The sequence below is a fragment of the Colletes latitarsis genome, chromosome 1 (assembly GCF_051014445.1).
Source record: "Colletes latitarsis isolate SP2378_abdomen chromosome 1, iyColLati1, whole genome shotgun sequence".
In the NCBI taxonomy this organism is placed as follows: domain Eukaryota; kingdom Metazoa; phylum Arthropoda; class Insecta; order Hymenoptera; family Colletidae; genus Colletes; species Colletes latitarsis.
In genome coordinates this window covers 46,944,704-46,956,263 of record NC_135134.1, presented here as the reverse complement: position 1 = coordinate 46,956,263, position 11,560 = coordinate 46,944,704, and the positions used below count along the sequence as shown (strand labels likewise).

The window sequence follows — 11,560 nt, the reverse complement described above, 5'->3', positions numbered from 1 at the left end:
CGTACATCTCACACGCGGCTTAGTTCGTCTAAATTGTTCAATAATCAGCAACAAACATACCAAAAGAAGTATCTGCTTAGCAGCCCTTTTTCTACAATTAGCTACGAACTATAGATCCACACGAGGTACTGGCAATTCAGCTACTTTTGAACAAATCGATATTTTGATATTTCCAAGTAACGTCGCTAGAAGGTAAAAGACGCGAAACGTTATTCCATGTAGTTATTCATTATATTTCGTTGGAAATAATAGTTACCCAGGACTGATACGAAGTACCACGATGCCCTAATATTAATGGTAATCACTAAATCGCGGCGGAAGAGGTTATAATTCGCGCATCTCGTGGACTCGGCGATCCGTGACCGTTGCCGGAAAGCTTGGGGTGACGGGACGGGCCGAAGTCGGCCGAGGATCGCCGAAGGGAATCGCGAGCGTTCGAGTGGTGTGGGGCGTGCGTTTGTTAGTCGCACGCCGGTCGTTGAATGGAGCGGGTGTGGAGACGTGTACAAAGTGCCGGTCGTCGTGGTGCAGCAGCTCGATGTGGCTGCCCCGTGCAGCCGTGTCAGCTGCACGTGGACCAACGCGCGAAACGCGGCGGTGGTCGCAAATCTCGCGGCGGACCGCAAACGATCGTGTGCGGTTGTCAAGTGCAGCCGTGTCCGGTGCATCCGGTGCTGATTAGGGTTCGTCGTGCTCGACCCGCGGTTGGCAACTGCGACTGTCCACCCGAATCGCAGCCCTGTCCGCACGCACTGCCGCGTACGTCGGCCGGACGCAGGCTCCGAAGGTAAATAAAGCATGGTTCTTTCCTCCCGTTCGGCGCTGTTCTTTTCTTCGCCGCCTCTCTTCGCTGTTCCGCGCGACAGCGTACGCACACGTTGCGATCCATTGCGAGTTAAAGGGGTGGAAGGCACGAAGGTCAAAGTAACGACGTGTTGATCGTATTTACGAGGCCGTGAGCGAAGCACGGTCCGGTACAATCACGGTTTAACCTGGCGCCCTTTTCCTGCGAGGTTAATGCGTGCACTTAACGATGGCACGGCGAACGATGAGATTATGTGCGTTGCGTGTTGTGCAACGTGAGGGTTCGAGTGGTCGAAACACTTTCGCGTGATTTCATTACGCGAGTTGAGTACCGGGTTTATTGACTGACGTGTTGCCGGGGGAAGGATAGATAGAGTAACTAGCGAGGTTCGTTCGTATTGTGGGCTCGTATTCTACAGGTAGCTTAGCAAGAAAATGTACGCAGCTTTGTTCCTGTGTTTCCTTTGCACACTACGAACGTAGAGGTAAGAGTTAATGGCACGTTCTAAGAAATTTTCCTTCGCTACGGAAACGTATATGTTCGTTCTAAATCTACAACTGCGCGGGGTACACTTTGTGTGTTTAACCGTAATAAAGTTTGCTCAATATTCAAGCATGTAACGTGCCATTCGAGCCTCGAGCGAGCGACGCGAACGCAGAGTTATGCGATAACAATAAAGTATGTTTGAAACAATTAGAGGATTCCGAACAATAGAATAGGTTGTATCTGTTAAGGGTGGAAGAAGTAGAAGTGGAGTACTAAATAAAGAAATAATATTTCATGGAACGATTCGTTTAAATTATCCGACAAATTTTATTGTATATATGTATAATTTGTGAAATGTATCCTCATTTTATATGAATTCCAAATATGGAACTCCAAAATAAGTTTTTAAAATTTTAATTAATTGTTCTAATCTTTATTGTATAAATGTTTTTATGCATTTTATAGCGAGTAATCACTCTGGTTTAAATATTATAGGTTATGTACGATTGACTTAATATTTTTATTGAGTATTTAAGATATTGGATTTTGTTGAACGACAAAGACATTTGAATAGGTGATCCTTTAATTGTTTCGGGTCGCAAAGAGCAGAATTGAGCAAAATTGTGTTGGAATAATAGATAATCAATAAAATCAACGTATAACTTGCTCCTACACAATTTATAATTTTTTGGGAAACATTTTATTCTATAATTGAAATTTCTATTTTTATTTGAGGAGTAACGAATGTATAATTATATGTCTTTTATTTGTTATTCGGTGTTTCCTTTAACGTTTTCCTTGTTGGGTAAATATTCTTTTCAAATTATATTGTACAAGATTTCGAGGTCATCGACATTCTGTTTTGTTTTATTTCTTTGTAATTTGTTTATTTGTTCATTATGATTGCATTATAATGTATTTAAAGGGTTCGTATCGTCTGTAATGAATAATATTAACTGCTATAGTATTTGTCCAATCAACGTAATTATATCAACGATATGAATGTATAATGCATAAGTTTATAATGAATATTTACAATATTTCGAAGTCCAAATTTGTAACAGAGATTAAGTCATTAAATTATCCACGTAAATATTCAATTTTATAATGGGAAGGATTCCTCTGCACTGTATTTAAATCCGTAATTCAATTTTATATAAAATTCATTAAAATGATTAACAATTTAATGATATCTGTGCGATAATTTACTTTTATGTAGCGAAATTGAAAATTACACGTTAACCGTGTAATATCCGGGCCGATATTTAGTTTTATCCTACGCGTTCGCAACTTTTGCAGCAGAAAACCGATTATCAGATGAGTATTTTTCGCGTAACGAGAAAGTGAAGTGCATTAATGCATTTACATTACGTTTGCTATTATGATTTAAACGCCAAGCGTGTAATTTACCGTCAAGTAATATTTTTGAGCGTTCGCCGTGCAATTTCCGTGTTGCGAGTCATGCGTTACCGAAATTAATTTCACGATTACCTGGGACAGTTTAACAAAGTTTACATACGACGGAGTAAATAGGTTTCTATGTACCTCTTAATGATTCCGCGAGATTCTTTGGAAACGAGATCTTTAGCAGTAGACGCCTCGCGCCAATTTACAGCGCGTGACTATTTACGAAGTTTGAAGTCAGGAAAGAAAAGTTAAATTCTGTCGGTGCTTTAGCCTCTCATGCATAATTTTATAATTACATACATCTTTCATACCGTCCCTCTGCCGAGGACAATAAATATTACAGCTTTCACGGTGTCGTTTTGATCCTTTATTATGTTGTCCGTCGGGTCTAACGAGAAATTTCAAGCCATTACCCTATTTTTTACTCGTTTTACGTTCTACTTTGTCGTCAACGTCTTAAACCTTATGGATGCTCGGGTATATAGCGCGAGAATGAGAACGTGACTTATTGCTGTCTACATTTTTCTCCTTTTCTTGCTATAAAGTTCCACTCTTAAATCACCTGGCTGGACATTGAAATTATTTCACGAACGTTACGATCTTTTACCGGGTCGGTAATATTACTTCTCGCGTTGATATTACTCTTTCAATGCGGCAATACGATTGTCTGAAATTAATGGTTCTAATGACTTTGAAATATGGCGATCGTTTCAATGTTTTACATTTTTCCTCCTAGATTGAGTCAGTATCATTTTTCCACCCTGATGTTTTATATTCTACGGTAAATATATTACTGTTCGAACGTACTATCAATATTCATTAAATAAATTAATTAAATGGGATCCGATGAAGATTTCATTATAACGATATTACAACTGTTGTAAAATAAATTTTGTTCGATTTTTCTCATATTTCCTCGCACATCTTTCAGGTTTGGGTAGATTATAATACATATGAATACATTCCTGATTACGAAAATGTCTATATAGATTCGATATAGTTTATCTGGGCTTGGATGAACTGACTTAGAGGCTACTGGCCGCGACAGAAAGCATCGAAATCCAACATGATTCAAAGGGATACAATACATCCAGATACAATGGGTTCTGGTCGTTGGTAGAGTGGTCAGAGCTCAGCAGGATTCAACCGAAGTCGGATAAGACAAATTAGAACTCGTTGAGCACAGAGAAACTCGTTGCGTTACCGATCATACTCCGTCGGAGCGATTTCGATCCAGCAGGATCCGCGGAGTAGCATAGTCGTGGACGTCCGGTATCGATCTTATCGGTTCTCGGTGTGTGGGTCACGGTGTCGATGACCCTCGCCTGATGGGTCTCCTCGATCTGACAACAAGTAGTTGGGTTCTAATCAGGATCGCGTTTCTGCATTAGAGTTTAGTCGTGTCAGTCAAGGTGTGACTAGATCCAATTGAGCCTCCACCGGACATAGACGCTTTCGGTGCCTCTGAATTTGCTCCGTTTATCGCGATCTGTCTGGCTACAATTAGCCTGCAATAATCTTAATCGGATTTGACTAGGCGATACACCCACGCATAACGCTCACCGAATTGGTGCATGCCTTTATGGACCAACGTTAATAGTTTAGCAGTCGTTTAACGCGCAAGCTTTAACCGATTACCCGTAATGATCCAATTTTAACGATGATTCTCGTATTATAATATCAAAAATAAAGAGGTATCTTAAAGAGGATACAGTAACACGAATTTGACAATTTTTGTAATTATGTCGATTATTCTAGGTTGTACATCGTTACCCCGTTAACTGTCAGGGCCAAGTCGCAACAGTTAAAGAGGTCGGTTGGCGTTTCAGGATTTGAGCCGTGTCATGTATTTCCAACTTGTTCGTATCTGTGTCCGCAGGGAACGAGATCGAGAATTGACGGCGAGTGGGATACAGTTAAGTGGCGAGAGTAACTTTGGACAGTTAATGAGCCAGAAACCGCGACAGTTGACCAGAGAACACTGTATTAATTCTGCGATGTCTTCTGTATAACTAATGAAACGTGAACGTGTCTCGCGGTTCGGTTCGAATGTTAGACGATTCGTGAGCGTTAGTATTAAGTTCAAGGGTTCTATACGAGTTATGTCCTCAACGTCGGTTCTTAACTCCCTGAGATTGCTGCTATTTCCGCACTGCTCATTTCTAAACGATGAAATTCCTTGCCGAGATGCATTATTCTTACTCCCGACCTTGGTTGATGCGCTTGCTCTAACGCGTGTCACACGCCGCTACACAATCTTCTATGTGGACCTGTTGATCAGGCTCGATACGTAAGCCAATAATAGACAGAGCCTATTAGTTCTATACTGAGCACGTGGTCTACCAGTCGCCTCTTAAATACCGGTTTATCTCTGCCTTCGTAGGACTATGGTTTCCGCCGGATAGTTTACATATGCTCTTTTGATATAGAAAACAAAAAAAGATTCCTGAAATTTTAAACAAATAGACATTGTGTCAAAGTTCCACACACATGCTTGAGCTTTACTGCATTAATAACTTTATTATATTATTAACAACCGAATACAAGAAACTGTATAATCTCCAGGCTCATCAGCGAGTAAACAATTTGAAAATGAAAAATCTTCATTTTCAATGAAAAATCAAACAAGCTTCGTAGCAACGATGCAGTAATTTTGCCAAAGGAAGGGAGTCGTCAAACGACAATGGGTTCACTGTTTAATATATGGATAAAATATATATTTCTGTTGGAATATGACAATTCGAGACATTGTATTGGTGCCATTTAGGCTTTATAAAAGTGCTGTGCACGTTGTCCACTTCTCTGTACAGTCTTGCGTCGGTAGTTAAAGCGAACGCGTCTTTCTTCGTACATAAAGTGTCGATCTCGTCAATTATTATAATAAACTCTTTGTTTGAATGTGTTTAGGTGCGACTGTTCGGACCGACCATGCCGTCACGCGGCGTATAACGGCGGTACGCGTCGTCGAGTGCCGACGCAGTCCTCGTCGCCCACGTTTTCGTTGGCCAGTCAGTCCAATCAGCAACAGCAGCAGTCGTGCGAGTGCGCCGAGAGAATAAATTGCACTCATACGGGTGGGGTCGTCGGGGTCGAGGGGGCGTGCGAGTGCGAGTGCGGCGAGGAGGTGAAGCCGTGCTCTCACACGGTGAAGCAACGTCGCTCGCGTCGCACGTGCGACTGCAGCGGCAGCAGCTCGCAGCCGTGCAGCCACAAGCCGCAATCCGAGGGGCGAATAAAGCGCGTTAAGTGCCGCGTGAGGCGCGCCGGTTGCGCCATGGCCAGATGCACCGCGGAACTCGCGATGCTGCATCTGCACTGGGGACTCGCGACCGAGTGCGCGCCGTGCAGACCGCGCGCGATCACGCGACGACTGTGCCGCAGACAGCAAAGCGACAACGAGCTCTACAGGAGCAACAGCTTCAAGTTCGAGCGGTTCGAGAGAACCAAGGACGAGTGCGCCACGCCGCTTCGGAAACAGGCGAGTTCGTACGAGCTTACTTTAACCCCTTAAAACGTTGTTCAGACCGACGAACGATCGTTCGCGAGTCCCGCATCTAGCCCATTGCACTCAGAGACTTTTCTTCTATCACCTGCTACCAACTCGAGCACGCTTTCTCACGTAATATGTAGTAAATATTGCAAGCAAACGTATCTTTTTTTAGATTCTAACTTTAACAGTCCAGAAAAACAATTGTCTCTCAATCTGAACGAAACCAAAACAAACTGGAGATCACTGTTTGTTTGAGTCGCGGACAGTGTCTGTGGACAATCGTCCGTCAGTTTGGACAGGCCTTAAAACACTCTGGACACGTCGAAACGTTCAATTTGGTAGTTTGTTTGTTGTAGTTGTTGGTATTTTATGCTAAGAAACATACATTGCCCTCTTAACGCTACCCTTTGCATGTAGAATGATGATATCTACCTTTGTGGTCATTTTTAATTAATTTCCTCGATCTTTGAATGTCTTCTTATATAATAGTAGTTTCTTTTTTGTAATTTTGTTGTTCCTTTTGTTATTATTACATATCGACGCGTTATACGAAAAACTCTTTTGCATAATATTCTATATTCTGACTGAAATTCTCGCAAAAAAGTTCTCAAAGTACTGGTAGATCGACAGGACATGAATCTATCCAAACAAAAATTAGGCTTAACACGTACAAATTTATTTAATATATTTTTACGTATTACCGTACGAAGAAACATTCTCTTTTTCGTTGCATTATGAATATATGCATGTATTATCCTATTAAAACTCTCTTGAGGTCCTCTGCTGCTCTCAACTGTCTCTCTAAACACACTGAACTCTCTCTGAACTCGCCGACTCTCAAATACTGATTCTGCCTACACTCTGGCCGTTCTTAAGAACTCTTATCTCCGCGTACATATAAGCACACACGCTCACACCCGTCACTTAGCCACTTTAATGCATGCTCGTGTTTCCCAAACGTGTTTCCAAACATCATAGTCGTGTGTTGTTTTCAAAAAATTCTTGTGAAAATATTTAGACTACGCTATTATACAGCTTTAACCTTCTCTCGTTATCTAACAAACAAGTCTTTATCTATTTTAAGGTTTCAATTAATTTTGTCATACTTTATGCAAAGTAATAGTTTTTGTATACCCATAATTTCATATTCGTCTCGAATAAATTTGTATTTCAAATATACTGTACATCGTATTTACAGTCGTGTTAAGTATTATAATAGCGTTTGCACTCGATTGTGCCCTTGTTGGTCAGACATTAGAAGTCTTTGTCGAGTAAAGTAGCTCTGTTAAACGAAGACTGGGGTCAGTTCACGTGCGGGAGGGCTCTGCAGCAGGCAGTAGAGCGACAACGAGTTCTACTTTGGGGAACAGCTTTAAGTTTGAGCGCTTTGAGAGAAGCAAAGTTGAGTATGGTGTTCCACTTAGCATCTAGACGAGTCCTCGCAGTGAACGCGTCACTGCCATCGGGCGTACATAGTTTTTTTTATTCGCATTTCGCTGCACTTTGTCCGTATTATAAAAGAAGAAAAGAACGAAAGTTCGTACGCAATTAGGATCATAAGTAAAACATACGCCGAGCGTTTCGTTTCTTTTACCGGTTGCTGTTCCCCGCGTTACGAAGTTAGCAAACGCATTAAGACCACGGGTATATTAGGATAAATTATGGCGCGGAGTGCACCATCCTATTCAAGTAGATTTAGTTCAGGTGTTTCTTTTTAGCCTAAAGTGTGTAGTTAATGTTCGTTATTCTTAGTTCTTTGTAAGGGATTCGTAGTCAATGGAAAATTGACTTTTCCAATTAGAAAAGATAAAATTCTTTGTTAGAATACATAACAAGAGAGAAGAAATATTGTTTCGATATGAGTTATCGAGGTTTAGAATATCGATTTAGAGAATATTTATGATTTGGCAAACGTGTCTGATCATTATTCGTTATTTCTACTAGTTACTTTTATTTATTTTGATTACAGTGTTGATTATAAATATTGTCGGTGATATAGTAGTACCTGATTCCCATTATTACTATTTGCTACTAAGTTAGAACCAGCTAAAGCACGTGATGTCGCTATCAATGTATCCAAACACCAACGCAAGTAGAAATAAGAGATAATGGTCAGACACGTTGGCCCGAAGCGCCTGTGTCTGCACGCGCTGGACTAATTTTAAAAATCGATTTTCTCGAAATCCGTACCACCCACGAACGAGTTTTATTTCACATTTTTGAACACACATATTCCGATCAAAATAAAGTTTTCGTTTTGTAAGAACTTAATTGCATACTCCACGTTAAAAGTGGAATAAAATGGCGAGACAAAATTCTATATTAACTTTTGAAGAGAGCATTGCAAAGAAGAGACTTTAATCTTTATATTCATGGTAGCTTTAGATGGGAATAAAATTTAAAAAATTCTTTAGGTCAATTTGAATTTTCCCTCCAGGGGAAAGCTTAACCTTTCGTTATCCAAGAAATGTTATTCAATTTTTTTCTTGAAGTTGTAATAATAGAAAAATTAACAACGTCTCGGTCAAGTGTTCTCAGACTTTGTTTCAAATAATGGTTATCGCGATCCAATATTTCTTTCGATGTTATCTTTCATCCTGTTTTTCTCCATTCGAAGATTACGTTCTTTGCGCTTCTCTCTATCCTCGCGATATTAAAAAGAAACGGGAATTATGTTTTCGTTCTACATCGACAGGATATTGAAACAATTTGTTCGCCGGGAGAAGTTGTTCGCGTGCGAGTGGATAAAAGTATCGCATATTAGGGAAACTATTTTGCTCTTATTGTGGAAAACGTGTCTCACGGCGCGCGCGACGAAGATTGCACCTGCGACGAGTACATCAGATAAGACGCTTCCAGGGATTCATCTCTGAAAAGAGAATTTAAATTGAAGCAAGATGGAGTTACACCAAGTTCGTGAATACGAAACAGTCGAAGCATGCCGCTTTTGTGATATTCGCCGACCGACGAAGTTTCTTAAATGGATTTCACGGAATAGTGATATGACGTCGCCAAAATTTCCTGCAGACTTCGGAATTTAGGTTACACAGTAATATCCGCGGAAGAAAGAAACAATATTATTTCCTTTGTGTTCGATGATAAATAATTCGCTGTACGCGTAACACGTGATTTTCACGATGTTTCTTTAAAGGTCTGAAAACTTCTTTGAGAATTCCGGGGATACGAATGGTCATAAAAAATCAAACTAACCAGCAATCACGCGTTTGGGAATTTCGTTACGAAACTAAACGACATTTTACTCGGGGAAAAATGATTCCAACAAAAGGTATAATACAAATTCCTTCAAAAACAATAAAAATAGCAAAAATAACAGCGTTGTTTAAAATTTGTTTTTTTACCATCAATATTTATTAGCACGTTTGCTTTGTTAACAAAAAGCTGTCAATTAGAACGACGTTTATTCGATTCGGGTCAGTTTTCGTACTGAAGAGCGTTTCAGTAGTGTAAACGAGTTTGGTCAGACATTAATTAAATATTGGTTTCACGCCATCAGAACCCACTGATACGTTCGATTTATCGATAGAAAGCTGTGAATTAAGAATACTGTTTATCAGAGTTCGATCTGTTTTCGTACCAAAGAGAATTTCAGTAGTATAAACGAGTTTAATCAGACGTCAAGTGTAATATTGAAACCAGGTTTTGAAAATAGTTTCTTCGATTATTTTCCAGGTGCTACGTATATTTTATTTTACTATTAGAGGCGTTCCTAACAACGTCCTAATATTGACTGTTTTTAATTGTTGAATATCTTATTTATTTCATATTGTTTCTCGTTACATTTCGCGTTTTCGTAACACCCTGTGGGTAGGGACGAATTCGAACATTTTTGTTCACGAACGAAGGTATCGATGTCTGAAAAATTGCTTAACAGCCATGGATCGTAGCGTGCACGGTAATGCGATTGGCGCTCGCGATAGAGGCGTATGGGGAAAAAGTGACAGACAGGTTGAACGATTATCGGAGAACTTGTTTTTTTCTTCGTGCATTATATGCACCGCGTTTTCAATGTTTTCCATTGCACGGACGTATGTTTCACTCTCGACACTGGCTTTGTAACGGTTATTATTAAAGCCGATATTAGGCTATTGAATTATAGGCTGCTGTCTAAACGCGTCCCAACAGACATTTGCGATAGCAACTACGAGTATTTGCGGCTGTTCATGAACGATGATCCATTCAATGGCATAAAACTGAACTTTAAACGTCGAATTATAAAATATATAGAGCTTTATAACGAAGCAAATGAAATTAACAAATTTTGGCAAAGCAATACTGTCGTGCGTTGCAAATCAAGTTTTATACAAATGAGATTACATTTTACTTTAACATTTTTTTATATATGTTCGTGATACCAGACATAAAAATCGAAATTTTAGTATCGAGCACTTTTGTTACAACGTTAACGAATTTAACGCACAATTGAAGTTATCACTGATTGGTTAATTGAAGTTGCTGTATGTTCTCGAAACTGGAATGTATAATGTAATAAAGGAAACGCAATATCCCGACAAAGGGAATAATTCTCTCTGGGTTTGTTATGAGCTGCAGATATTAAGCGCATCAAACATTCCGTGAGATTCATTAGCCATTAAATATTTAGATACATTAGTAGCAAAATACTTACATAATGAGAAATGTTTACACACCAATAATTATAATTCTAAGTATTTCTAACGCTTTCAGGACGAATACAGTAAACCATTAATTAAAAAGGATACTTATTACATTATACATTTTTAAATTCAGTTTATTTCTATAATGTATACTTTTCTGTATATTTATGTTTAAAATGGACCAGAGTGCTTTTCTATAAAAGTTTACAGTTTCGTTCGAGCCTTGTTTCTTACATAGCCAGAACGAATAATCCCTTAAAATGAATTTTACATTTCATTGTCTTAAAGGGTGCGTATTGTAAGAATCTGCATTGTATCGTTATCGCTCGAATTAAAAATTCCAGGGTAACATAACGAGTTCATTTATCGAAGAACACTTTGTGTTGGTAGAGTAAACCGCTGGTGCTTTGTTCTTTGAAACGTTCACTTTTACGAGCGAACGAATCTTTTCAGGCCGGTATCGTAATGGGGGCGTGTCAGTAGAAAAAGATACGAGCAAAGCCAGAGAAATCGGTTATACCGAATTGTGGTTTGCGCGTTTGCTCGTTTCGGGAACTTAATTATTCTTGGTATAGTAGCGCGTGGATGCGAAATATGAGCTGCGGCGAGGAGAAATGCCCTTCTTATTCGCCGCATGTTCGCATTGTGCAATGCACGTAATATTGTTTGGATTTATTTCTCGCGGAGATTGAAGTTATTAAACACAATGAATAATAGAAAATGTCGGTTGTGAAATAT

General features: G+C 39.6%; 1 protein-coding gene across 1 annotated transcript in view; it reads right to left on the bottom strand.

Annotated features, from left to right (window-relative positions):
* Atp8b (ATPase phospholipid transporting 8B) overlaps nt 1–356 on the bottom strand; it is a 106,583-nt gene extending 106,227 nt beyond the window's left edge. The window contains exons 1-2 of the mRNA XM_076762367.1: nt 257–356; nt 61–185 (exon numbers count right to left, since the gene is read on the bottom strand). The gene's annotated coding sequence lies outside the window, so the exon portion shown is untranslated. The remainder of the gene's footprint in view (nt 1–60; nt 186–256) is intronic.
* Between the last annotated feature and the right edge of the window lie 11,204 nt (nt 357–11,560).